The 26,307-nt window shown below is 44.9% G+C and overlaps 1 long non-coding RNA gene across 1 annotated transcript; it reads left to right on the plus strand.

Moving 5' to 3' along the window:
* Window positions 1-1,702: 1,702 nt before the first annotated feature.
* LOC133158146 (uncharacterized) lies at window positions 1,703-26,039 on the plus strand. The gene is made up of 4 exons (XR_009715151.1): window positions 1,703-1,891; window positions 6,583-6,789; window positions 21,777-21,906; window positions 25,748-26,039. It is a non-coding gene; the product is annotated as an uncharacterized LOC133158146 (long non-coding RNA).
* The last annotated feature ends 268 nt before the right edge of the window (window positions 26,040-26,307 follow it).

Raw genomic sequence — 26,307 nt, forward strand, 5'->3', positions numbered from 1 at the left:
TCCAGGCGCTGTGAGATAAAGTGGTATTTTCAGAACGGGATGACTCACATGTGGACTGCGTATGGTAGTAATCACACAGCGGGAGACTCTTCAAAGTGCTTCTGTTAGTCATGTTTGGTCAAAGTAGTACATGGCCAATGAAGAATAACTCGCTTAACATTTCTTGTCGCTAATGGGATGAAAGTCAAGTCGATGTCACCTCCTCGATGATGTCATTGATCTTTTTCCAGCCGGTGCCCTCAAGAGTGACTGAGACCACCATCTTTCTTTCCATTGTTCTCGCTCCTTTTTTTTTGGAAACCATTTCTTCAATGTAGCAAGCGTGTGGACCAATGGTGCAGTTTGCTCCGAGCGCAAAACTAGGCCAGGATTACTCTTGCCGGCTTGTCCCCAGTGAAGCGTGTGTTTTGAATGTGTGTGTGTGTTTTTGTGGGACCCGGGAGAACTAGCAAGCTTCCATTCTGTCCAACGCAGCAGTGAGAAAAAGTGTTGGGCATATGGAGGCTGGCTATTGGGCCAGCAGGTATTTTTCCCAGCGTCTGCTCTCTCCTCCTTTTTGTTTCAGACTTTCATGTTTCACGCGCGTAGGGCCGCTAGCGACCCGCAGCCGCCGAAGCTACAAAGTCTCTCGTAAGGAACCCTGCAGGAGGTCATCAAAGATAAATGACAAGTCTGCTTATTCTTGATCGTATAGTGCTTTTGCGGCGTCAGCAGTTTTATACGTTTAGTTGGCGGGATTTAGAAAGAAACGAGTGTTGGATTTGTTGCCTTTATACGCGTATAATGTACAGAAGCCGAATATAGTATATAGGACTCCTTTGCATATGACAACCATAACACAAACACAATTTTTCAGTTCACTTTTCTGCAGAAAGAATTTATATTATCATTTATTTTTGAACCTCTTATAACCTCACTAATTAGATCAAGTGTGGAGAACACGTGAAGATTTTTTTTTTTTAAATCGGAAAGTCCCACACGCGCACACACTCACCCGTCATATAAAATCGTCACGCCTCCAAACTTAATTGTCCTCTTAATTAGGTTACAGATCAGTGCTTATGGCTGCAGGGAACACCAGCATATCAAGTCATATATCTGCGTGGGGGGGGGGGGGGGATACAGTCCATATAAAGTCCAATACGTGCTGTACGGTATCATTTGATATCAATACTTTCCATAATGTTATTTTTAATGAAAAACACAATTATAGAGTTTCCTTTGTTATAGATCACGTTTTTGTCTTCCATTGTGTTGCTCTTCCGATCGCCGTATCGGGATACCGTTGATATCAAAGTGTCGTATCTTGTATTTACTACATTTAGTTTCCAAGCCGCTGTGTTGACATTTTAAAAACCTAATTCTTGTAATTCTGTCATCTGTAGTGGAAACAGCAGTCAATACACAGTGTTCCTGTGTATTCCACATGTCCAGGTTGTAGCGTTTAGCTCTGGCGTAGCGTAGCGTAGCGGCAGTGTTGGCGCGGCAGGTGAAAGTGTTTAGCGCGAGCGAGCGACCTCCTCACTCGCGGGCCCCCCGCTTCTTGCAGCTGGGCGTCATTACAAGTTTTCCTTCTCCCGCTCTTGATTACTTCCCCGTGTAGCATCAGATTAGCCGACAGGGGGAGGGGGCTTTTTTTTACATGAGAAGGTACAGTGCGCTCGGCCATGTTATTTTTCTTTCTAGTTGAGTCATTCAAGAATGTCTAACCGTTCAAAACAGTTGTACGGTGGACGTTTGGGAATTTTCAGTTCCGTTCACCGTCCTCGGATTGAATCTAATTTGGAGTCTTTTCATCCAAGCTGATGGTGGGATAAGACTCTTTGTCGGGGGAAGGCGAGCGTGGCGGCTTCCAATCAACTGGGGCGGAAAACACCTGTTATCGCTACAGGTGCGCAACGTCGGCTCGTATGTAGCGGCTTCTTCTGCAAAGCCACCCAAAGCCCAGACTATGACCTCCTCCGTTACAGGACTCGCATTCCAATCTGGCAAGAAAGCGAGCGTAAACGGAGAACAGGGCGAAACCGATAAAGGATAACAACCGGATTGATAACGGCGAAAAAAAAAAATACCGCAACTGAAGACAACATGAGGAAAGACGCAAGAAACGAGAGAGCTGGGTAACAATAGCACCAGATAGTTCGGGGTTTAAGAGAGGGCGTACGAAAAAAAGAAATCAAGAACATAAGAATGCATTAGCGCCGCTAAAGTAGCAAATCTGATGGTATCCCAGAGCGCCACATGGCTCTGCACAGTAAAGATAACAGCGATGGGCAGCAAATGAGAAAAAGACACTGTGCAGATAGATGGACTGATAGCACAGATGGATGGATAAAAGCACACTTGCAGTAGATGAAGATGGCTACGAGCCCTCCAAGCCCCTCTCGTCTTCATCGCAAACAGGCGGCTAGCGCAGGAAGCGGCGCGTGGCTAACGCGGTTACGCCGCCACTGACGCAGGGAGCCTCATGGAGCAGGCCTTTCTGCTTCTTGTCAAGACCTTGCCACCAAAGTCAATTTGTCCGTGCCCTGGCCGAGGCTAATAGTCCGCTAATCGCATCAAGCAGGAAATAACGTCGGCCGCTCTGTATCGATACCACCGGACATAATTGAGCAATCATTTGGAACATTACTGTAAACCCCGTAAGACAACAACAACAAATATTTCATTACCTTGCATGACAAGACCTCAGCTAGATTCAAGCAAAAGCGCACTTGGATTAGCAATTTAGTCGTAGTTCAGCGTAAATAAACCACACGATAGTGCTAGCTAGCATGCTAGCATTAGCAAACACGAGCATAATTGGCAAATTTGTGAAACCATAAAAATAATTCTTTAATCTACGTTAAAGCCGAGCTCTGCCGTCATCTAAATTCATGGCGGATGTACCGTCATTTTCGGACTATAAGTCACGTTTTTTTTTCATAGTTTGGGTGGGGGGGGCGACTTATACTCAGGAGCAACTTATATACATATGTTTTTTTTTTCACTTTTTTGGGCATTTTATGGCTGGTGCGACTTATACTCCGGTGCGACTTATAGTCAGAAAATTACGGTAGTGAAATTTCAAGGCCTCCGACGCGAAAACTCCTTGGAGGTTACACCTCCCTCCCGTCTGTAGCGTGAGGAAAAGCTTGTTAAAAGTCTAATAGTCGCTATCAAAGGCTATTGATTAGCTTTCCCGCCCTGTTTGGGTGACAAAGTGAGCATTAAGCCCGAGCTACACGCTAGAGAGCTTTCTTAAGAAGGCGCAGCTCCTCGGGGGGGGGGGGGGGGATCCCCCCCCAAAAGGACTCTGTCCACTCCACACATTGCTATCCTTTCACCCTCCTGCCGCCAGATAATCCATTTTACAGCCAGGGATCAAACACTGAGCCCTCTGGCTACCATAACACACACATATACACACACACGGTAAATAAACCTTCCCAGAGAAGTTACTTGTTCTTCCTTTTGGCTCCCTTCACCACAACCGAACATGACATTGCACCAACACAACAGGCGAGTCGTCCTTAAGTGCGTTTTGGGGTATCTTTAGCGGGGGCACTGGTGCAAACGGGAAGAATGGGTTATATCGGGCAAGTCGCTACAACCAAATTAATGGATGTCTGTTCAAATATTCATTTGATTAACCCCCGCGCTCGCATTGAAAGGCACACACACACAAAATCTGCATTGATGTGTTTGTGTGGTTTTCGCTCGGCTGCACTCCAACGGGAGTGCACTCTTCGCTCGAGCTGGCTTTATACGCTACGGCGTGCCACATTTAAGGTGGAATTTCGCTTCTTGTGCATCGAGCTAATTATCCAAGCGACGGTAAATACGACGGGGTTTTAATTGCACGTGTCGACGTCACGCGACAATTAGAAGCTAACTCTGCCCATTAGCTATAGCGTGACACCGAGGCTGTATTTAGGAACTTACTAAGAGCTTTTTCCATTTATTCATGATCAAAACCACACAGTGCGTGAATGTGTGTGTGTGAAGAGGATATGAAGTGAACCATGACATGAAAACACCCTGCAACCATTTCAGCGCATCTCTCAATTAGGACATCGTCTTTGCCTAGCGAGTGTTCACCGGCTTCTTCTTCTTGAATGTTTACAATTTCTTGACTTTTATTTTTTCTTCATCTGTTGTGCACGTAATTAACTTGAGTCTAGTCAACAGTGCCCAGTCTGGTCTAAATCCAACCCCCAGCTGAGGTCCATTGGAGTCCTCTTTGGATCTCAAGGCCCCATTCCATCCCCTCATCTTATATTTTATACATGAAGCTAGCCACTTACAGTCTGATGAGCAAGCCTGGCTTATTAACAACACAGCGCCCAGCAAATACTCATGTAAAATTAAACCAAATTTGTTTACACGGCACCTCGGAACAGCCCCACCGTTGGGATTTTGTTGCAAAAAGCTCCACCATTTTAATTTGGCATCAAGTGCTCACCGCCAAGCTTGGCAACCATTTGCTGAAAAAAAAAAAATCGAGATGTTTGAGAAAGGCGATACCCACTTGAGTGTTTGGGACGCTCACATTTGCTCAGGGATACTCTGCTTGAATGAAGGCCCAATGACTCAGTGATGGCTCCACTTTGGGGGAATTATGTTAAGTATTATGATTGCTATGCTAAGTATTATGATTGCAGCTGTTTTTGCTCTGGCCCAGGCTGGTGGGAAGCGATCAGCATCGCTCACTTGTGTCAGATTACCACCACGGCAAGCCTAAACACTGAAAAGACAGGAGAGGCAGTCCAAACAAAAACACGGTTCTTGGAAAGGGCCCTACACTGACTTCTCTCGTAAGTTCCTACTTGCCCAAATGATCCTAAACCGGTTCTGAGCTGGTCCTCACTAAATGTTCCTTCTACTTTGCCAAAGTAAAAGTGTCCATTTGTCAGAGTTCTTTGACAAGTTTGTCATGCTCCTAAAAGATAATTACGGTGTCTGGGGAAATGATCGTCACATTGTGCTTCGGAAGAGATAATTGCAGTGTTGAGTTATCGTACGGTAGTGCAAATTAAACGCACCCGTGACACTAACAACCCTTCTACATGGGAGTTGATGTGCTGGGACAAATTTCCCCTGATGGTGGCAAATGAAAAACAAAATAAATATGTTGTTACATGTCGTGTGTTATTACTGCCAGCAGAGACCAGACTAGATGTGTTAAAAAAAAAAAAAAAATACATTAATGGATCCATCATCATTGACGCCCACCGTCGCAGGTGCGCAGTCAGGTTGCGATTTAGGTTGATGGACGACTAATCAGCAAATCAATTAGGCCTTGACCCAGAAAGCGAGACAAAAGGAGAGGAAATTCCTTTCTTCCTTTCCCTCCTCCGGCTCGTGCCTGTCTCAACTCGGACCCTCTGGTGCCGTTGATGGCTCCGAATGAATCCTCTTGGCTCCGGAACCTATAGTTGCTTTTTAATAGATCCATCTATCAAAATGTGTAGTATTCAAAATGTGCACAAAAGACACTCAAGATACTTTGTCAAACTTCAGTGGTCGTGAGGAAGCGAGTATCCGTTGACAGCTGGCATGCTTCTCATGTCCGGTGGAGCCCCCAGCGCCCTCCCCCCTTGTGTGGAAGACCCCCTGAACTGAGCCCCTCCTTCCTATCCAGTGCAATCAAAGAAAGCTTCATTATTTTCCGACTCATTTGCCCCCCCACCCCCGACATGACTCTCAGGTAATGCCGAGGCAGGTTGTCTAACCATGGGGCTCCCTGAGGGGAGAGACTAGTACACCCGCCCCCCCTTTTCGCCTGAATCCTCAACCCGGAGGAAGGAGTCAGGAAAAAAAATAAAAAATCTCCGCATCAGGAAGCGAGCCAGCGTGGGGACACAAGGTTTGAATGCGTGGAGTGAGGGACCCGCCGTCGTGCCTCTCCAATGAAATTACCCAGTAGACAAAGGCGAGGCCTGAGAAAGGGACACTTCCTTTGAAAGGGTGTCAGCAGCTTTGCGCCACAGCCACCATATCCATCTCTCGCGACAAAAAAACCCCCAAACGATTTGCTCCTGAGGGAAGCGACAATAGCAGTGCCGATCCTTCTAATACTGTTAAAAAAATGGGGATGAGATTTCGGAATTTGAATGCTTTACTCGGGGAGTTTAGTGAGAATATGTCTGACAAAGTGGGACGGCCGAGTTATTTACAAGTGAAAATCTCTCAGGACTGAGAGACACATCACGGGGAAAATAATCAAAAACACTTTAGCGGGTCACCTTTGCTACGTCTGAAAAACTTACATGTGTGATCTCTCCGTTTAGTGTGCCTGGCTAAAAATACGGGTTAGATAAAAAAAAAAATTGTTCATAATTACCGTAATTTTTGGACTATAAGTCGCATCGGAGTATAAGTCTCACCAGCCATAAAATGCCCAAAAAAGTGAAAAAAAACCATATATGTATATAAGTCGCTCCTGAGTATAAGTCTCCCCCCCACCCAAATTATGAAAAAAACCGCGACTTATAGTCCGAAAATTACGGTAATACTTTTCAGACCACTTAAGTGAAATCCAACCACTTTCCGTAGCATTTTGAATCCGAGTTCTTAGTCTTGTGTTTTTGCGTGTTGCAGCTCAATAAGCACAACAAACATCATGGCCGCCTTCCAGGGACGCAAGCGTGTGTCCACCAACCATGAGGGGCATCCAGACAACGAACAAAAAGCACAAAAGATCCACATCGCTGTCTCTGGACCCGTCTACCTGACCGTCCTCCCCCCCACCCTTACTGCGATTCGCCTGCCAAGAAGAGGACGTTCTTCTTGACTCCCTTTTTGGAGGTAGCCTGACACAAACATTGCTTTCACACCCAAAGCAGAAACATAGCAAGCTAGCCAAAACTTTTGCATTGAATTTGTGTTGAGCAAAATGTCGCCAACTGCTTTGCTGAAAAAACACATTTTTCAATCGAAAATAGTCTATAGAGAAATTTTGTCGGTCTGTATCGGTTTCTCTCGGCTGGTCAGTCAGTCAGTCGTTCGTTCTCTCAGTTGGCCGGAGTCTTTGTTCGGTGGACAGTCAATATTTCTGTGTGATTATCGGTCAATCTGTCGGTCCCTCGGTGTGTTTTTCAATTGATCTCCCGGTTTGCCGATTTCTCAGTTGGTCGGTCTAGATCTGTTTCGAGGTTCCAATGCAGTCAAATTGGCAAAACTTTATCCACAAACTTTTAAAACAACCCTGTGGTCCATTATTGATGACATCACCATAGTCCTCTGATCGAAACGGTCATAAGCGACCGCAACGGATCAATCCGACTTTATAAAGGAAAATGCAAAGTGTCAGGTCAGCGACATGTAAAAAGGGTGAAGACAGGCAGTGTCGACTTGCTCTTTAGGCACGTCAGTCACTCTTTAGCCCGGCGATGTGACACATTAGTCACTACAACCACGTCACTTCATTCAAATGGTTGCGTTTAACCCGGGATGACACGTCGTTCACACTCCAAGCCCATCTCTCAGGCAGAACGGGTATTCAAGAATCCCTTTTGAAATCGTTTATTATCCGACGTACGAAACCCACCAATTTGTTGGAAATGCCCCCTTGAGAAGGTTAAAAACAGCCCTTGACACCAGTTTTGCAGAGCAACATGAAACTCAATGGAGGAAAACAAATCTCATGGATCCATCCATTGGTCAAAATTTCTGAATAAAAACTTTGCACAAACTTTCCACCTGTGAAGGTTATCCACTAGTAATCTCCCCCAATGAAGTCACAAAGGCAGTGATTTACAGTTTGGGCTGAGAACAGGACCTCCAACCTCCTAATGAATATGACCTCAGCGTCCTTCCCACAATTCCCGAGACTCTCATTCTTTACTAAAAAAAAAAAATCTGCCAGTGTTTAATCATTCCAAGGACTCTGGGGTGAGCTCCAACTCTAACCAATGAGCCGGTGGTATCCCTAGCGACGCCGTTGCCAAGACAGTTGTGCTTGGCAAGCTCTTGCTTCACCATGGAGATGCATCCCCAAGCCTCCACCCCTTGATGCCATGTGCAGGCTTGCTGAACTTGCTGAAGAAAAATCTGGATGACACATTCATCTTTTAAGACCCCTGGAAATGGCCACAACGAGCCACTTCAAATCCAAATGGCCGACGTCCTCTGGTTTGTATACTCATGATAGATGCATAAATATGGCTAAAAAGACCACCGTGGAAGACTCCCCGTGTCTTTTTGCCAATGGTTTCTTCAGACTTTTTTGTGGGTTGACTCCTTTTCGACAACGTCTACCAAATTCTATGTTGTCAAGTGGAACTGGTTTTCGGGGCTGGACATTCAAAGTTGTCCAACTGTCATTTTTCAGTCCTTTCCACTTGTGTCTTCTTATCACAACCTTTCTCCTCTACATTGACTCCAAACTTGATTTTCCAAAAGCTTGCCAGCGACTATTTTGTTCCCTTTTCACCGCCTCTGCTCAAAAAAAAGCACCCCAAGCGACCTTTTAAAAAAAAAAAAAGGGAAGAGCCTCTTTTTCCAGCGCTCTTCTCATTGATGAAATGTTTCCTCTTCCTCTTCAATTATTCACAGCGTTTTCATTGGAGAAGTCCCGATGGTGCACCCAGTGAGATTCGCATCTTGATTTATTTGTCATATATCCTTTCTAGCGCTAAATTCCTGATACCTCTCCGGTGGTGCCATCCATGCATCTTTCATGGGGAGCAAACACGGCCACGTTACGCCTCGACTCTTGTAGGTTGGATGAAAAATGCATTCGGTCATTCATTTCTTTTCTCCCGACTCGTGTTTTTTTTTTTTGTCAGGATTAGCACTTTTCTGTTTTTCAGACGCTTTGGCTGTGACCTGGAAAATGAATGAGTGACACAATTAGGTGAAGATGACGCTAGCCACGGGGCAAGACGCATTTATTTATCAAGAACATTCCGCAAAGTTCATTTGAAGTGGAAGCTGCTATTCCTACCCAAAATCCGGTTTTGGAAAAGACTTTTTTGGAATTCTTTTGGCGCAAAGCCCAAACTTGAAAGTTGAGCGTCAGACTTGCCAACCACAAGGCTACCGTTTCGCCCCACTATACTGTATCTGATATTATTTTTTAAAAATAGGGGGGCATTGTTGTGGAAGACCTCGAGGATTATTTCTTTCTTTCTTTTGTTCGGCTGACAGACAAAATCCAGCAAAGGAGACGAGCGGGTGACAAAGCTTTGAACCGGCGTCACGCAGTCAACACTTGAGCCGCGGGATGAGATAAACATGTTTGCCATGGCGTACATTTTATTCCCGCATCTACGCCTCTCTCTTTCGCCCTCGCCGGAATTCGCCGTTCCCGATGGACTAATTCCCTCTCAATTATCTGCCACCCCCCCGCCTCCGCCTCTTTCTCCGGATTTCTTTTCCGCGCCACGGCCTTCGGCCCCCCGAGTCGGCGCCAGCAAATGCGAGAATGCGCCGTCAAGCCTCACCATCTTCATCTGTGTGGCCAAGTTGGGGATGAAGGAGGGATGGAAAGAGGGCAGAATGATGGAGTGCGTATTAAATATACAACAGGCTGCAGAGAACATGTTGTGGGGAGATTTTATTTTTGCATTATCTTGATAACATAACGTTTCTTTTTCTGTGGCTTTTCATTGGGCAATGGGTGAATTTCAAAAATGTCTAATTTTGTTCCATGCAACTTCTCTACAAAATAGCGCTTAACCTCTCCTTCTTTTCCACCGTGGCATCACATCATTTCTTTTCTCACTTTGTCTTATTTTATTGAATCGTGCCGCAGTGTTTGCTCTCAAAGTGGAAAGTCTCTCCGGATACCCGTCCTGTCTTCATGACAGCTCGCTAACGCATCTCCACATTCTCGTCGTGTTTGTCGTCTGATTCACACGTCGGCCGAGAAGCTGCCTGAAGGAACTCGGATGGTAAAACATCGTGAAGACATCTTGGGATGAGGGTGTCGACGAGCGAGGGGCTATGTGGGTCACGTATGCGTGTCCGGATCGCTTCTTTTCAGGGTGGAGGGATGCTGTGTGTGTGTGTGTGTGTGTGTGTCGCTAGGTAAGCCTGCCTGGAAAAGCGTGTTGCTCTATTTCTAATTCATGCCGTACCACCTGGCTAATGGTGTTTTTGGATCCAACCCCTCTCAGAACAGAACTTGCTTGGGATAATCAGACCTCCACCAAATGCATCCAAATTATTCATGACCATCCACATTATGTGGCGCTGATCAGAATATTGGAATATTCAAGCAACCGGCAGGGAAACGTCAGGTGGCATTAGGGTGCTGTCGTGATGATTGTTTCTTACCGTCCTCAGGTGGAAAGGGTTATGGAAATTTAGATTAGAGTGAGCAAAATTGATCACGATTATTATCATATGGCTTAAACAAATGTAATGTCAGGGTGTGGATATGTATATATAAATATTTTATATATTTTTTAAAATGTATTTATTATTTTTGCAAAATATACAATTCAGGGAAATATATGCTGATTTTTGTGGTAACGTTTCAAAAAATGTGGTTAAAATATTTTTGGTGGAAAAAAAATAAAACGTGGCAAGTTATTAAGCCAAGTGAAGTGCACTTGAATTGGAGTGGTTTGCTTCAGGGCACAATTGAAGAAAATTGTTAACAATCGCCCCGTTGTGCCCGTTTCGAACAATGCCTTGATAGCATTGACAGTGACAATTAAAATCCAAGTTGCCTAAACGCTGACAGTGACATGCAGGCTAATCCTCTTAGCTCGCGCTGTAAAGCTTTGTTGGTAAATATCAAGCGAATCAAGTTTGCCGGGGTTGGCAGTGCGACATTTGCGCGTGCATGCCATGGAAGAACGCTCAGGAAAGTTCCAGCCTTGTTAGAAACTGCTTTGCCAAACTCCAACAACGTATCCACGCTCGCAGTTTTGTGTGATGTCGTCAAAGCGCAGCTAACAGCTTTGTTAATCGCTTTGGCAGACTTGGATGCATCATTTTATCTTTGCCTTAGGCACCGTTAATCAAGATAAACATCGCTGACGAGGGCCAGTTAAGTAGAAATGAGTCAAAAGACCTTCCAACAAAACACTTCTCTGTTGACTTTTTCAGCGCTCCTTCAAAGTCAAACTTGCCCAAATTTGAACCATGTCAACGAGACAAATTACCGTAGTTTCCGGACTATAAGGCGCACCGGTCTATAAGGCGCACCTTCAATGAATGGCCCATTTTAAAACTTTGTCCTTATATAAGGCACACCGGACTATAAGGCGCACCATTAATGCATCATGTCAGATTTTTAATCCAAATCAAATCATTTTCCATTTTTTCTTTTTTATTTCAACTTCAGACGCAACTAATTGCTTTATAATCACAAAATAATGATCCATAGTAGTTTTGATTCATGATTCATAGTCTTCAGCGGGCCACTTATGATTTATTTTATGACACAATGCTTCGGGCCAGTTTAAATTCAGAAATTTAGTCCATATATAAGGCGCACCGGACTATAAGGCGCACTGTCGGCTTTAGAGAAAATTTTAGGTTTTCAGGTGCGCCTTATAGTCCGGAAAATACGGTATTGCCATTAAATGACAGAAACGTCTTTTCGCCTGTTTGTTGACTAAAATACAAAACTGAACAATCGCAACACGCTCAAGTCCAGACAGCCACAACTGAAGCGGTCAACTTTTCCATAAGACCACTCTTATTAATATTTCATCATGAGGTCATACCGTACACCGTGTCTCAACGCCACTTAATGCGTTCGTGTTAAAGCGAATTACGCAATCGCATCACGGCCTTGTTTTCTATCAAGATGACATCACCGGAGGACTGTTTCCCATCTCCTCCCATAAATGATAAGCGATTACGGCCTCTCAATATTGAACGGCCTGATTTAAAAATGATGAAGAGGAACTGAAGGCAAAGGCGTTTTTCCAGGAAGGCCTTCTTCTTGACTCCATTCTTGTTGATTCATTATTTAGCACAATTAGCCTGCACGGAGCTATTTTTACAAGCATCTATAAGGGAGACTCAATCTACACAACAATATGGATTTCACCGCTGGGTTATTTATTTGGTACATTAGGATGCTATCGACGTTAGCTTTTATCGCTTCACTTATTGGGTAGGGCTTTTGTTGCGAAGCATTGACGACATCATTGGCTCCTCTGATCCAAACACAAGTCCTTCGGAAATCGGGAAGATTCTGAAACCAGTTTCGTGGATGGATAGGAAATTGCGTATAACATAACGCATAAAAAAGTCGCTATTATCCTTGCTCGGGATTGAACAGGAAGGGCCCAATCAGCTTTGAGCCTTCATCAGTTTGACGAAAACTTTGCACTGCATTGACAGAAGAATGATTTTGAATCACTGTCCAGTCTGACCTTTAGTCATGCATAGAGAAAGAAAATCGGTTGACTCGAGCGACCGACGCGCAACTTTAAAAAATGTCAAATTACGACTCCTGCGTCCAGGAGAAAACGGCTTTTGAACAGCTGTCCGCTGTAATGACCACTGAGCATGAAAGGGTTAAATCCCCTTCTCTTGCCTCCGAATACGTCCTCCCCGGGGAACTCCGGAGGCTTTGATCCGGCTCTGCGCACCCCCAGAATGCACCCCAGTTAGAAGTCAGCGTGAGGGGGGGGGGGTCATAGGTAAGGTTGCTGCAGATGAGAGGCAAGGAATGAAAGGGAAAAGGGAGGGGTGTGGGGGGGGTCTTGTAAAGATCAACTAGGGTTGACTGAAGGGGTGGATAAGCGGAAAGGGGGGGTTGGGCTAATGAAGCCTCTAATACCCCCCCCCACACCACTCCTACACACACACATCGACACTTTATTTCCCTAATTAGTCGCGATGACGGCACCTGCGAGGAGAGGTCAAAGAGGACGTGTGAGGTGCCAAGCACAGCGGTAACGAAGGCCTCATGCTAATAGAAGCTAATCACGCCGCGCGTTAGCACGGTGCTAATACGAGCCGGAGAAGATCACAAAACCAGCTTTTTTCATCTTGAAAGTAACGTGCTATCGGATGGGTAAAACACGGCGGTTCGTGCGTGCGCCGCAGCTTTGATCAATCAGCCTCATTTCCGTCGGCCGACGGGATCGCCCCACTCTGGGTTGAATGGTTACAATACAAAAAGTAGTTTGGAGATTCTCGATGTGCTCGGGTATAAAAGAAAGTGTGAAGCTCTAATCCGGCATATCAAAGCGCATCTCAGATAACCGCACCCGTGCGCCTCTATCTCATCAAATCAACGTTCGCTCCGATAAAACGCCGCTCTGATAGAAGTCCGTGTGTGTATGTGTGTGTGTGCAAAGCTCACTTCAAGAGCAAAAAAAAAAGAAAGCAAACAGTGCCTGAGGCCCCACCAGGAATGGCGGCCAAGTTTTAAAGAGGGGGGGAGCCGAGCGAACATCATTAGGGAAATTCAAAACATTAGGGACACCCGCGTGCATATCCGATGCAAAGATTCTGCTCACTTTGAATTCCTTTTGTCTACACGCGATTCATAAATTTGAGCATCAAGCAGTACGGTAAACCCATGTGGGGTGTTCGTACCAAAGAGAAGGTAAATCCCCCTAATGAGGAAAATGAGTACCCCCCCCCCCATGAGCGCCATCCCACCTGTGGCTGCTTTCTCTTTAATGATGCTTGCATCCCTTTCAAAGCCATTTTGTTAGTTTGCTTGTGGTGGATTTGTGCGAGTGGCGTGACGTGCATTCAAGATGACAGAGGCATCCAAAACAACAAAGTGCTCTCTTGAGGCTGACAATATCCTCTATGTCTCTTTCTGTGTGTGTGGGTCCATGTAAGTGTGTGTAGGGGCCGGGGAGAGGGGGGGGGCAAGGCAGCCGGCCGGGTTGACAGGCGCAAACGCTGATACGCTGTGGTGGCGGCGGGAGCACATCCGAGAGCGCATCGGCGGCATCCAACTGGGAGCAAAAATGATATTCATTGGTCTTAAACGGTCCGGGATGGACGTGTTGCCATCTCCTGTGTCATGTCACATTATGACCTCACAGCGAGGAAGGGCCAATCAGATGCTGACTGGAAGTGTCGTAAGTAGGAAACATATGTCGATTTATGAACCTTGAATACAAATGATGACATTATAAAACCAATCATGAGTCATAAATTCTTCGAGACTACCTGCTGTTATACAACCCTTAAAACCTCATTTGTGCCCACTGTGTTCATGAAAGTGTAGTGAAGCTCTTAGGCAACAGGGGGCGCTGCAACAGCTCTGCATTCTTTCCGTCATTCTTGAACCATCCTGACATGTGGGTCAGATTGACGCTTTTTTCAACTAAATATTTGTAGACACATTTTTTTTTTAATAGATTTAATGCACTTGGATTTTTTTTATTGTATTTTTTAAATTTACAAGGTATTTAATGTATTGTGTCGGTGACATCAATTATTTATTTATAGACAGCAAGTCTTGCAGTGCTACACAAAGTTTGTACGTTTGCAAAACAAGTGCAACCGAGTTTGGGAGAAAAAACAAAAAGCATTAGCGCAAACAATGTCATCAGTCGGGTTAAGAACAAAAGCCGGTCTTGATCGGCTTGTGTGGCATTGAGTAGCAGATCGTGAGGAAGAACAGCTGCGCCACCTTGAAGAAAAAAAAAAAAACCCCAGACAGCGCAAGGTCCTCCATTGTCAGGACGCATCTTGACACCTGTCACGTTCATTATGTTTTTGCTTTTGAATTAGTCAATGGAATGATTTTCTAAATTGTTTGGGCAGGTTCATATCTCTCCTCTTTAGTGTATTTAATGAAGGACAGATCTTCAATTTGAGCTGAAGTGCTTTTAAAAACACTAAAACCTGCAGAAGCCCTCATATTGTCTAGCAAACTTTTTTTTTTTTTTTAAATGGAGAGGAAGGCTTAAATTGCATCCAACAATATTTAGGAAAAAAAAAAAAAAAAAAGATTTCCAATTTCCATGATTTTTTTTCTAGAGTAGTCGTGGGCATTTATTTACGCAACCGAGCAAGCAATTATTAGATTTAATGGCGGCAATAGTTCTTCTATCCACAAACAAAAACAAGTAGGGGGGAAAAACAAAAATCAAATGTAGGCTTTCATGGCGCGTCTCCCCGCCGTCTCGCTCGTCTAGCGTTAGCATCTCGGACGTGTTCGCAGCTGTGCTAACATCTGTGCACCTGTGTTCTCCATCCGCCCCGCTCCCTCCAATAAGCTGCCGGTGCCATGACGGGTATGAATAAAGAACGCAACAATCTGGAGTCTCGGGTTGCACAAGCTGCTGCGAGGACATGGCGCGACTCAATAAGGCATGAGGACGACTTTACTTTTTGAACTCGGATTCTATCGATGGACTTCTTGATAAGTTTGAGTTGGAATTTGGTGGGCAGATCTATCATGAGTAGACCCACAAAAAAAGCTGACGGCGAGTCTGCCATTTTGGTTCAAAGTTTCTCACTGGAATATTTTGAAAACTAAGATCCTGAAGTCAATTTCACATAGCAACAAGTTCAAGCCTTGGCGGAGGTCTACGGGATCTGCAGTTCTGGATTGCCGGGCTTTTTACCGAGACATTAAGTCTATTAGTGCCAAAGAAAAGTGGTTATTTGTGTGTGTCGGGAGAGGCGTTTGTGAAATTGGGCTGGAACTGGCGCTCGCCAGCGTGTGTGGGCGGGTCCACATTAATATGGTGCAAGGCCGCTAATGGCTTTATGATTGGATAATTAGAGGTAGGTGGGTAATTAGGAGTGAGTTGTGGGTGCCCGCTTGGCTCGGTCCACACTGCAGCGAGTGGAAACAGGATGACTCCCCGCTGGCTGCTCAAGGGTGTTTATGTGTGTGTGAAGGGAGCTGTGTGTGTGTGTGTGTGTGTGTGTGTGTCATATCCAGCAGCTTGCAGAATGGGCACTTCTGGACTTTGGTGCTTCTGTTATTGTTGGCAAATGTTCTCCATTTTATAGTTGTTGAACAAGAAATGTTTGCTTCAATTGGAATTTTATGATTGCTAAGTGCAATCATTCACTCAAATCGAGTTGCAATATGGATTTTTTTAAAAATCAGGAGTAAACGACTAACGCTAACGACGGCTGCCCTCCCTTTGCGCTCCAGTCCAGCGTCTCCAGACATCATTAAAAGGCGAGGCTGTAGCCGCGGGCTTCCTGTGAAAACCTCCTTCAAACTGTACACTTTATCCATAATTCAGCCCCCCCCCCCCTCTCCCGACTGAATTATTCACGCAAATAGCGGGCAAATAATGGAGTTCACAGAAGCTTACTTACACATCAAACTATTTAAATGTTGATTTGAATTTTTGAGGTGCTCTGATGCGGTGGGTGGGGGGTGTAAGTGGGGAGCAAGTGTGGTCTTTTTTTGCCTAGATCACATTAGTGAGGTAAATGAATAAATTCAAATTATTTTTATGCTCACGTACCGGTCAGCAGAGTTCTGGAATGCAAGGATTTGACTTTCCAATCAGAAGAAACATTTCACACCGAAACCATGTTATATTTTCAGTTTTTTTGAAAATGATACAAAAATAAAATCAATTTAAGAAAATACAATTATAATGATAATTACTTTTTTCCTTTACTGAAATACTTACAAAATAATTTCAAATTTAAAAGACAAGAAAATATACAAAATTAAATCAATTAAACAAAGTGACAAATGATTATTTGTATAAAATATGAAGAATAATTAAAATAAAATAAAACTTTTTTAATACGAGACAATGATTTTCAAATTAAAAATTGTAATTAAAAAAAATATATTTTTAGAGTTAAATAAATAAACAAAATCCATGACTGAATACAGTTGCCAGCCACTTATCTCACTTTTTGTTGCCTAATAGCATCACTGTCACTTTACGTTTTTGTAAAACAAGAAAAAGCATAACACATTCAATAGTCTCCTTTGATTGTGACCAAAGTTAAAAATATTTAACGCAGCTACGCTATTAGGCTAACGACTTGAGGGTTACGCTTTCATTAGTGTGTGGATTCAACACCGACATGATAAATAAAAACCTTGACTGTCGAGGCTAAACGTAGCCGTGGCCCTCACTTGATACCGTACCAGCAAAAGGCTGAATTAACACGCCTTGCTTACTTACCATATCGTGAATCATTTACTCCCCTCGGAGTGCGGGAAGGCCATGCAAGTTTTATGGCGGGAAAAAGAATCTGAATTCCCGGGATAGCGGCGCACGGGTGGCTCATGCATAAGTCAAGCGTGCGCGCTACATGCTAGCACTATAACCTCGCTAGGCGATTTGGCTGGCGGCGTATCAGAGTGCACCACGCAGAGAGTGAACGTGTGTGGTGCTAAGAAGTAATCAAGTCAAATACTTTGTTGTACTTAAGTACGAGATGGAAGTATGTTTGCCACCTCTGGTCATACACATCGACTCACTCGTGGATATTCGCCGGATTGCGCCAAGGTCACGGCTTCTTACCGCCTTTGATAGAACACACATACACACACACGCGCGCGATGAAAGCATTCGGGTATCATGTGAATCCGGCACTTTAGCTTCACGGCTGATCCCGGGCTCAAATGGACAAAATCTGGAGGGAAATACTTTCTGCTTGCTTGGGCGCCACTCTCATTAAAACTCCAGTGGGCTCGTTACATCACTGCGATAGCTTCAAACTGAAGGATATGGAAAAACCACGGTTTTGGAAGTTTACATATAAACCTGTGTCTTAAAATTGAAAACGCTCTTTCGATATGATGCGATACCGCGCTCCGATACATTGCAATATTTAACGATTACGATATCGCGTAACGTGCAAACAACATAGTTAAACGAAGCGATCCGGACGCCACGCAGGTCGCAGAAGGCACGAGGAGGCGTAAGGAGCTAAAGATCACCGGCCAAGCAAAGAGCGAGGAGGCGACAAGCAATTTGACACATCGGGACGGAATTCCAGCAGCGTCTGTCACCATCAACACGTTTATCCTCCTCGACGCGTTGCTGCGGGAGACGGGCCAAGTCGTCTGTCGGATAAGAGGAGACTCAGACGGAGGATCAAAAAGCACCCGATGCTACTCGGGTTCCATCAGACGGCAACAATTTCAATATTTGAAAAGTGTGCATGTATGGAGCAGGCGTGTTTCGGGGGTCTGAATATCCCCCGTCAACAAAGCACTGCGAGACGCATTCTTCCTGCGGGTTTTTTAATGTTTAATGCTAGCGTTAGCGGCGGTGCGGGAGTATCCCGCATTCTGCAGTGTTCCCGAATGCGGACATGAATATTGTTCATGAAATACTTAGTGCGACGACATTTTCCGCCATAAAAAGAGTTTAATAGTCTGAGCTCAGTGTCAGCCAAGCGTTCATTTAGACGGGCGAAACGATCCCAAAAAAAACGGTTGGAGCTTTTAAACAACAGCATCAAATGATTGGAAAAGATTAGATTTGTACATTAGTATTGCAAACTACATTGGAACCATTTTGTTCCATTTGAGTAAACTGTTGACTTTAATAGTAATCTATTGTACGGGACGGACGGACCACCTGCTGTCCCGTCAAGAGGTTTGTTGACCATTCCCAAATGTAAACACAAAGACAAATTCTGTTCTTGACCTGAGGTTGGAGGCTAACTCGCTAACTTCCAGAGGTCCTCCTCCTCTTCTGGGAAACATTGCTATGAGTATAACCTTTCACATATTGATTAACTGGTTAGTAAGAAAAAAAAGAGCCAGTCGCATTAAGGCCTAATGATGAGCAATTTTAGGACCCGGGGGGACCCCAGCTGGTTCCGGGTCCAGACATATTGGCTCGTGATGAGCTAAAGGGAGTCCATTTGCACACAAACAATATGCATAATGGACAAATAATGGAATCTTCTAATCATTTGTTTTGGCGACGGAAGAAAATGACATGAACCCTGTGGCCTAACACTATTAGAATTTCAACGATGAAGCCCACCCCCACCCCACCCCACCCCACCCTTCCCTTCCTTTTTTTCATCTGGAGATGGATTATTGCGATTTGCCGCCGTGGCTTTTTGCTCTCTTGCCAACTCCCCGCGACATTCCCTCAGTGTGACACGTGTCTGCCAATCACTTTGATGGACAGCTGACACAGAGAGCACAAAGACTGTCAGTGTGTGCTTGAGTGACACCTCGGTGCCAGGAGACCTTCCCCACGTCATCTCCCGAAAACGTTAGTTATGCTCAAAAAATCGTGACCACTGTATTTACAACCTGGCGAAAGTACAAATGAATAATTATCATCGCTCGTTCACCGCCAGACCAGTTGAAATGGACCTTTGACGTCTATATCCGTCAATGGGAGTGAATGAGTTCATATAAAATGCTTTAATAACCTGAAAGTGGTCCTTTATCATTTAATGTGGAACATGCTAAGACTAATGGGCTATTTAAAGCATCAGCAAGCAAATACTCGTGATGTTAAAGAAAGTTTATTTGCCTTAAGCGGCCACTTTTGGGCCCTTGTGATGATGTCACGGGTGGATTTTAGCTTTGGAGCTTTGGGTAATCGCTGTGTGGCGGATGAGGCCCGCTGGGAGCCCATGAAAGTTGGAAGGGGATCCTTGTGTGAGGGTGCTACCCGCCCTTCCTCCTCCTTCTTCGTCCAGGGTGGGAGATTAACACCAGTGTCGTATTTGAGTCGGTTTGCCAGAAGTGCACGCTGCTGTCACACGTTCTAACAAGCCCCAACTACACACATGAGCACGCACACACACGGGGGGCAATATAACTGATCACCAATTTTGCATGATGTAAAAAAAAAAAAAAAAGTAAAGTAAAAAAATTTGTGTAATTTTAAAGAAAAACTTTTTCTCAATATTTTTGTTTGGGTGTATTTCCCTCATATTATATTTGTCTTATATACATTATTTTCTAATATGCTTGTAATACTCAATAAATATTTTGTGCTGTTCAAGAAATGTATATCAATTTTTTTTCAGGGGATTGTTTTCCTTCTAATACTTCCCTAGTATTACTGCAGAAAAAAAGAAACATGACATTTAAGTAGAAACACAGACTGCTGCAGTTTGGCCAACCTCTGGGCCTTTTCTGTGTGCATGTACGTGTGTGTGTACGTGTGTGTGAAATCTGTAGACCTGGAGAGGCTTCAGACAAAAGTGAATGTGCATGTGTGTGTGCGTTGCAAGTATATTGCCGCAGTAGCCCGAGAGAAGCCAAACCTGGCTTGGTGCACTCAGAGAGGCCTGGCGGTGGGAAAGCTCCTCTGATATGTCCACACACACTTACACACACACACATGGAGAGCCAGGAGTCAGCTGTCTCGGCCTGTTTCTCAGCTCATTAAACCAAATCCCGGCGACGGGAGTGAAGAATTTCAATTAGAAGGCTGACTTTGATGTCACTCTAGCGGTGATTTTTATTTATTTTTTTGGCGTGTAGCAGGTACAACACCTTTTGTGGTCTCTACTGTATGTTTACATAATTGAAGCATGACGCCGCATACGTGGAAATCTGACAAAATCCCTTTCGGGCCTTAGCCCCAACAATTGAAAGATTTTGTGTTTAGGAAAACATTCTACCGTTTCAAATCTGGCCACTCTGAACCTCAGTTGCACTTTTTGTGAGCAGGATACATAAATAGATCATAAATCAAAGTTCATCTTGTAGATTTTGGCCAGTGGGGGGAAAAAACAACAACACCGAAGACTTTTTCAGCAACATGAAAGAAGACAGTGGTAGATGTAAAAATCATCTGTTTTCTCTCATATTTGTCTTTTATGGGGCGTCTGCGAAACATCTCGGTTGGCCTTCTCTTCTCCCGCCCGCGCATGTCACCTCTGAACTCCTCCTTTTTTTTTGCAAAAACAAAAATCAGCCGTCGTCCGATCCACTCGCATTAGGGATTTACTTGGTGGATCTTTGGAATCAAGCAAGAGGATGGATGCCCATTGTGTCCCAATCAAAGCACTTCCTCCTGGGGTAATCCCTCCATCTGAGCAGGAAGAAAGGAGGGGGGGGGGGTCCTCGATTCTATGATTTATGCTTCTTTGCTGTCATTATTCAACTGTTTATTGGTCCTGTTAGCTTCCCTTTTAGCGTCTTTGCTGAGTGACTGACGTGTTAGCAAAAAGACACAATAGCCGCCTTCATCAGGTTAGCTCAACGTTAGCGTACGGCGTTGCAGATAAGCCTCAGATTTCGTCGCTTTCGTCTGACAGGTATTGTGTCGCCGATTATCGTCAAGTTTGTTCGTCAATAGCGATCTCCGGATGGGAGCTCGAATGACGGCACTGTCATCACTCGATATTACCAACAAAAACATTCCAGCGTGTCTGTTTATGAGCTGTCAGATTTCAAGTTAAGCCGTTCTTATCATTAGGAGATGTATTTCGACCTTGATCTTTTTTATTTTTTTTGTCGTAGCACCTTTTATCGTAGAATTGGGTCAAGGTCACAACATAGTGTCAAATGTCTTGTGTTATGCTTGCAAATTTTGTTTTGCGCTCCAAGTTAAGTGCACCTAACACAAAGTGGCTCACCTTGGTATACGTTGAAGGCCTTCAAATTGAATACCCCACTCCCGGCCGGCCGGCATGTGTGCATTATCTATACGTCGTAAAAGCTATCGATTGTTTGATGGTAACCTTCTTAAAGTTTACTTCTCAAGAGCTTAACTATCATCATTGTGGAAATGCTTGTAAGTGTCAAAGTTGTTCTAACAAGATGGAAAGTTTCTCCGACGCGACGGCGGCCAGTGCCTCGGTCATAAAAGCAATTTTTTCCTGCCTGTGGCGCTCTTAATAAGTTGTGCTGTGTCTGGGCCAACGCAGATGTTGCTGTTGTGTCTTTTGGATCTCTGAGTGGCTTTTGTGTTTTGTCTCTGTGGCAGCTGCTACTTCTGGACCGCTTCGCTCACGTCCGTCCAAGTGTTAAAGTCCCCGCTGGACCAGTACACAAGACAGATGTCAACACTGGAGCTGTTGACTAAAAGTCACAGCCTAAAGAAAGGCATTCATAATGTAAGTCAAATGCTAACCTCAGCGGCTAAGCTAATGATGCTAGCGACGTGCTAAAATAATGGTATGTGGTTATGAGCAAGTGTTATGCTACATTTTACAGACATTGGACCAAATGAGGTTTGGAAAGTCCGCTATAATCACACGACACTTGGCATTGGTATTTCTGTTTCGAAATCTTTGATGTTGAGTTCTCGTCAGCGTCTAATATCGCTCGTCCCTACGGATCCATTGATGTGGTGTAACCCAAACTCGTGCTAGTCTGCTTGCATCAATTGAAGTCATTGAGCGCAACACGTAACCTTTACCGGCCTTGTGAGCTCCTCGAGCGCAGGAAGTCAAAATAGACGAGTGGATTAAGTAGGAGGCGGCAGCCCCAGGAGACTCATTAGAAAGGGGGAGAGCGGGATATCGGAGGACTGATCCCAGCTGGATGGACTTCCCTGCACATGTGACCCATTGCCAACGTCTGCCGGGTCAGGGACCAACCACAAAAGAGCTAGAAGATGCAAAGATATAGTGTGAGGTAGAAAATAGGGCACTGCAGCAAAGTGGAGACTGTGGAGTGTCATCTCGCACGGACAAATGTTTTCACTGGTAGCTTTTCTAGCTGTGGATCCTCATCGGAGTAGAGACTGAAAGTAACGTTTTACGATGTTGAAAGGAGAAAATGCAGCAAAAGGAATTTATTTTTGTGCACTTCCGTGCTTGAAAAGTGCATCCATGTGTGCCCACATTGCGCGGGATGATGTGAGTCATTGCAGCACGGCGGGAAACGGTGCATTAAGGTTTACGACTTGTGAAAAGAGGTACAGTATCATCGCCTGCGTTGGCCGCCACCATGACATCACGCCACGTGGTCTGTCGTCGCCAACGCAGACGGGCTTCCAATTGCAAACCACCGTAAACGTTCCGTTCAGCACGCTCGCCGACCAGCGTGTTCTTTTTCTAAGCCGACCCGATGCGGCCTGGCCTCCCGGGCCGACCTTTTCCGCCCGCCGCTTTCAAACCCGGATCAAATGTTAGCCCCTTTAAGGAGCAAAACAGTTTGATGTGGATGAGCAACTGCTTACGGAGGACGTTAATCTGCAATGCTGTAATGTGTTTAATTTCACACCCTCTCACGGCCCTGTTTGGGATTACCCACGGGAAGGGGCCGCGGGAGCGCTTTGTGTGGTTGGGCACAAGGACATGGCAGCATTGGGAGGGGAGGAGGGAGGGGGCGGGGGGGGCTGCAAAAGAATTAGGAACAACTTAAGAAAGAGAGAGGCAGCAATATATTTTGTACAAGCTTAAATTTATACTCCAAATTTGTCACTTTCTTGTTGTCAGTCTCCCGTGGCATATAAAATTGTCCCATCATGTAATATTTGAGGATGCATGACTAAAAACCACAAGATGCTAACGTTACCGTAGCCTTACCGCCCACAGTCTCCACTTTGCTGCACCGATACAGTTTCTTCTCTCTTTCTGAAAAGAAAAAACGTCTTTTATGATCCTTTTTAAACCTTATGAAAGAAACTGGACTTTTGGACAAGACCAGAGTTGAATTTTTGTAAAAAAAATATATGTATTTAAGATGTCACGCCAACTACTGGCCTGGCATGCAAATGACAGTTTTCTGTCAAGCTCAGTATGCAGGAAATTCTTTTGTCCTTCTGTGAAACTTTCCCAAAAGGAAAAATCTGACTTTTGTTCCCTGGACGAGAGAAGAAAAGATGAAATGTATATATGTAGTCAGTCAGACATACCAAAGGGACCACGGGTGGAGCGGGGCAGGATAAAAAGTGTTTATAGCAAAAGAAAAGAAGAAGAATGCCACTTAACAATTTGGAATGCTTGTATTCAAACGGGAGGCTGCAGCTGGAAAATCCTATTCTGGGCTCAGGGAGCGACGGTCTTTGAGATGAGCATCTATGCGGCCCAGACACGTACGCCGCCGGGGGAGAGAGCGGCAATAATTCCCCGATGACGGCAGCGCACACTGGCTCCTTTATATCAGCCCCCGCCCCCTCCCCAACCCGCCTAATATCCAATTTACGGGCTCAGGCCCCCGGCCAGCGCGGCCCTCCAGAACGCAGCGGCCCCAACGCCAGCATGAGATGGAATTAGGTCCAAGTTCTCTTTCTCTTGCCAAAACTTTGAGGCTTACAGAAATATGAAACTGTTTTCCTCCTTCTCAGTCCCACTTGGAAATCGCCAAAGAATAAGCAACTCGTAATGAGATTAAAAGACTTTTTTTTTTTTCTTCCTGCTCTAAACAACTCAAATGTTTGTGTTACTTGGAGATTTGTAAAAAAGTGGGGAGGGATGAGAGGGGGCTTAAGGTAGAGGGCAGTGAGGAGAGTCCATCATGCTTTGATGAGTGAAGGATTTATCCCAGCCCACCCCCCTCTTCCCCCAAAAGTAAAAGTTAGCAAGTGTATACATGCTTAAGAGGCGTGATATCCCCACTCTGCTGATCTCCTTAGCCTCTACTTAGCCTCCCTAAGCAACACACACACACACGCATACACACACTGGAAGCTCACCTCCAGCTCAGTGAGCATGTTTCTGTATTTACTCATAATAAGGGCTTAGGTCAATAAGAATATCCTGTATGCTGATTTATGCTGTGACCACTCGAGGATCATGCTGCTTTTTTTTTTTTTAATATATATATATAAGAAATGTTTGTTTCTTGATCCCCCCCTCCACTTAAATATGAAGTTCTAGCCTTAGAATTAGCGTTCTCCTTAGTCTCCACATTGCTGTAGCAGTCCAGTTTCTCGCAGCCCTTGGTCCTGTCTGGGATATAAAATTAAAAATGTGTAACATTGGAGAAGGTCCGGGGGGGGGGGGGGTTATCGGGGAGGCGTCAAAGTCTTGGGTGGCGGCGATGAGCAAAAAGGTCCTGAAGAAGAAGAGCAAGCGAAGGGCAGCCCAGTACCATGGAAGGTTGCTGCTAATTCTTCCATATCTAAGCCTCTTTGCACAAACTCGCTTTGTCTTCCAAGTCACAGTCATTAGAGCCTAATCCTATCAAGCAGGGGCTAATCTGAGGCCACGGGGTTCAGCCCCCTCAGCGCCGCTGGCCGGCCCCTGACACGCACATACATTTACGCGCACACACACTCTCACACATCTAAAGAAGCCACCAGACGACACTCCAACAACAGTTTGTCTTGCAAAAAAAAATAAAAAGAGTAACAACAAACAGTGGTTCCAAGACCTAACGATGACGTAATCAGAGGAGTCAGTCATGTCCATCCCAAAAGTCGCAACTTTTTTTCAGTTGCGCAAACCGTTTGTGTGTGTGACGGCGGTGCATCAATTCCCCTCACATTCCGCCACACACCCTTCACCCCGGGCCATCATCATCACTCTGGTCTTTATTTCAGTGCGGACGACGGGCCCGAGATTAGTTATTGATCAGCCGACATATAAATTATGCTCAAGTGAAAGCCAACAACACAGAGACTATGGATCGGCGATCGACCCTCTCCGATTTATCATCCCATTTCCACAGCGCCACCAGCGCCCTGCCAGGGGGGAGGTTGGAAGAAACGTCGGAATAATGAGAGGAAAGGGACGTTTACGACCAAGCCTGGGTATTCTGTTTCACCTTTCACATGTCAGAAACAAAAAAAACAGGATGCATTGAACGCAGCGTCTAGATTTAGAACCGCTACTTCCATCCATCCATTTTCTGTACCGCTTTGTCCCCACAAGGGGTCGCGGGCATGCTGGAGCCTATCCGGGTACTGCAGCTTCCGGAGGGAAGATGATATGCATTGTTACTGTTGTCATTTCCAGCTGTGTATCCTCAAATGTCACTAACGCAGCCATTTTGTTTATCCCACAGGAGACTAAGGGCGGCAAGAAATGATGCAGAAGGAACTGATCAGCTAAAGAGGTACGTGCAGATTGAGGCAGCTTCGTTGATTGCCTCACTCTTACCATTTTAAAGTATAGATCTCCCTACACGTATGCAAAAAAAAAAAAGTCCAAAATGGTTTATTGATATGTCAAGTAGAGGTACCGTAATTTTCGGACTATAAGTCGCCCCCCCACCCAAATTATGGACAAAAAACGCGATTTATAGTCCGAAAATTACGGTACTAACTCAGAGATGCGTTGAGATAAGTTACTTTATACAAAAAAATGTGGCTAATTCTGTTGAGAAATGCAACAGTTGTTGACTTTAATGAGATTTTTCTGTCAAAAAGATGGAGCAACAATGGGTAACAGCTGGGATGGAAAACACAATTGAAATCTTTCCCCAGGTGTTCTCATTGACAACTTGTGATTTTCTTTGGCTCAAACGTTTGGCATTTCAAGGCCGAAAAGGAAACGTTGTAATTAAAGCCACGCAGGTGTGCCACCATCACAAAGGACGTCGAGAATGGATGCTGTCAAACGCTA

The sequence above is a fragment of the Syngnathus typhle genome, linkage group LG8 (assembly GCF_033458585.1).
Source record: "Syngnathus typhle isolate RoL2023-S1 ecotype Sweden linkage group LG8, RoL_Styp_1.0, whole genome shotgun sequence".
NCBI classification, from domain to species: Eukaryota; Metazoa; Chordata; class Actinopteri; order Syngnathiformes; family Syngnathidae; genus Syngnathus; species Syngnathus typhle.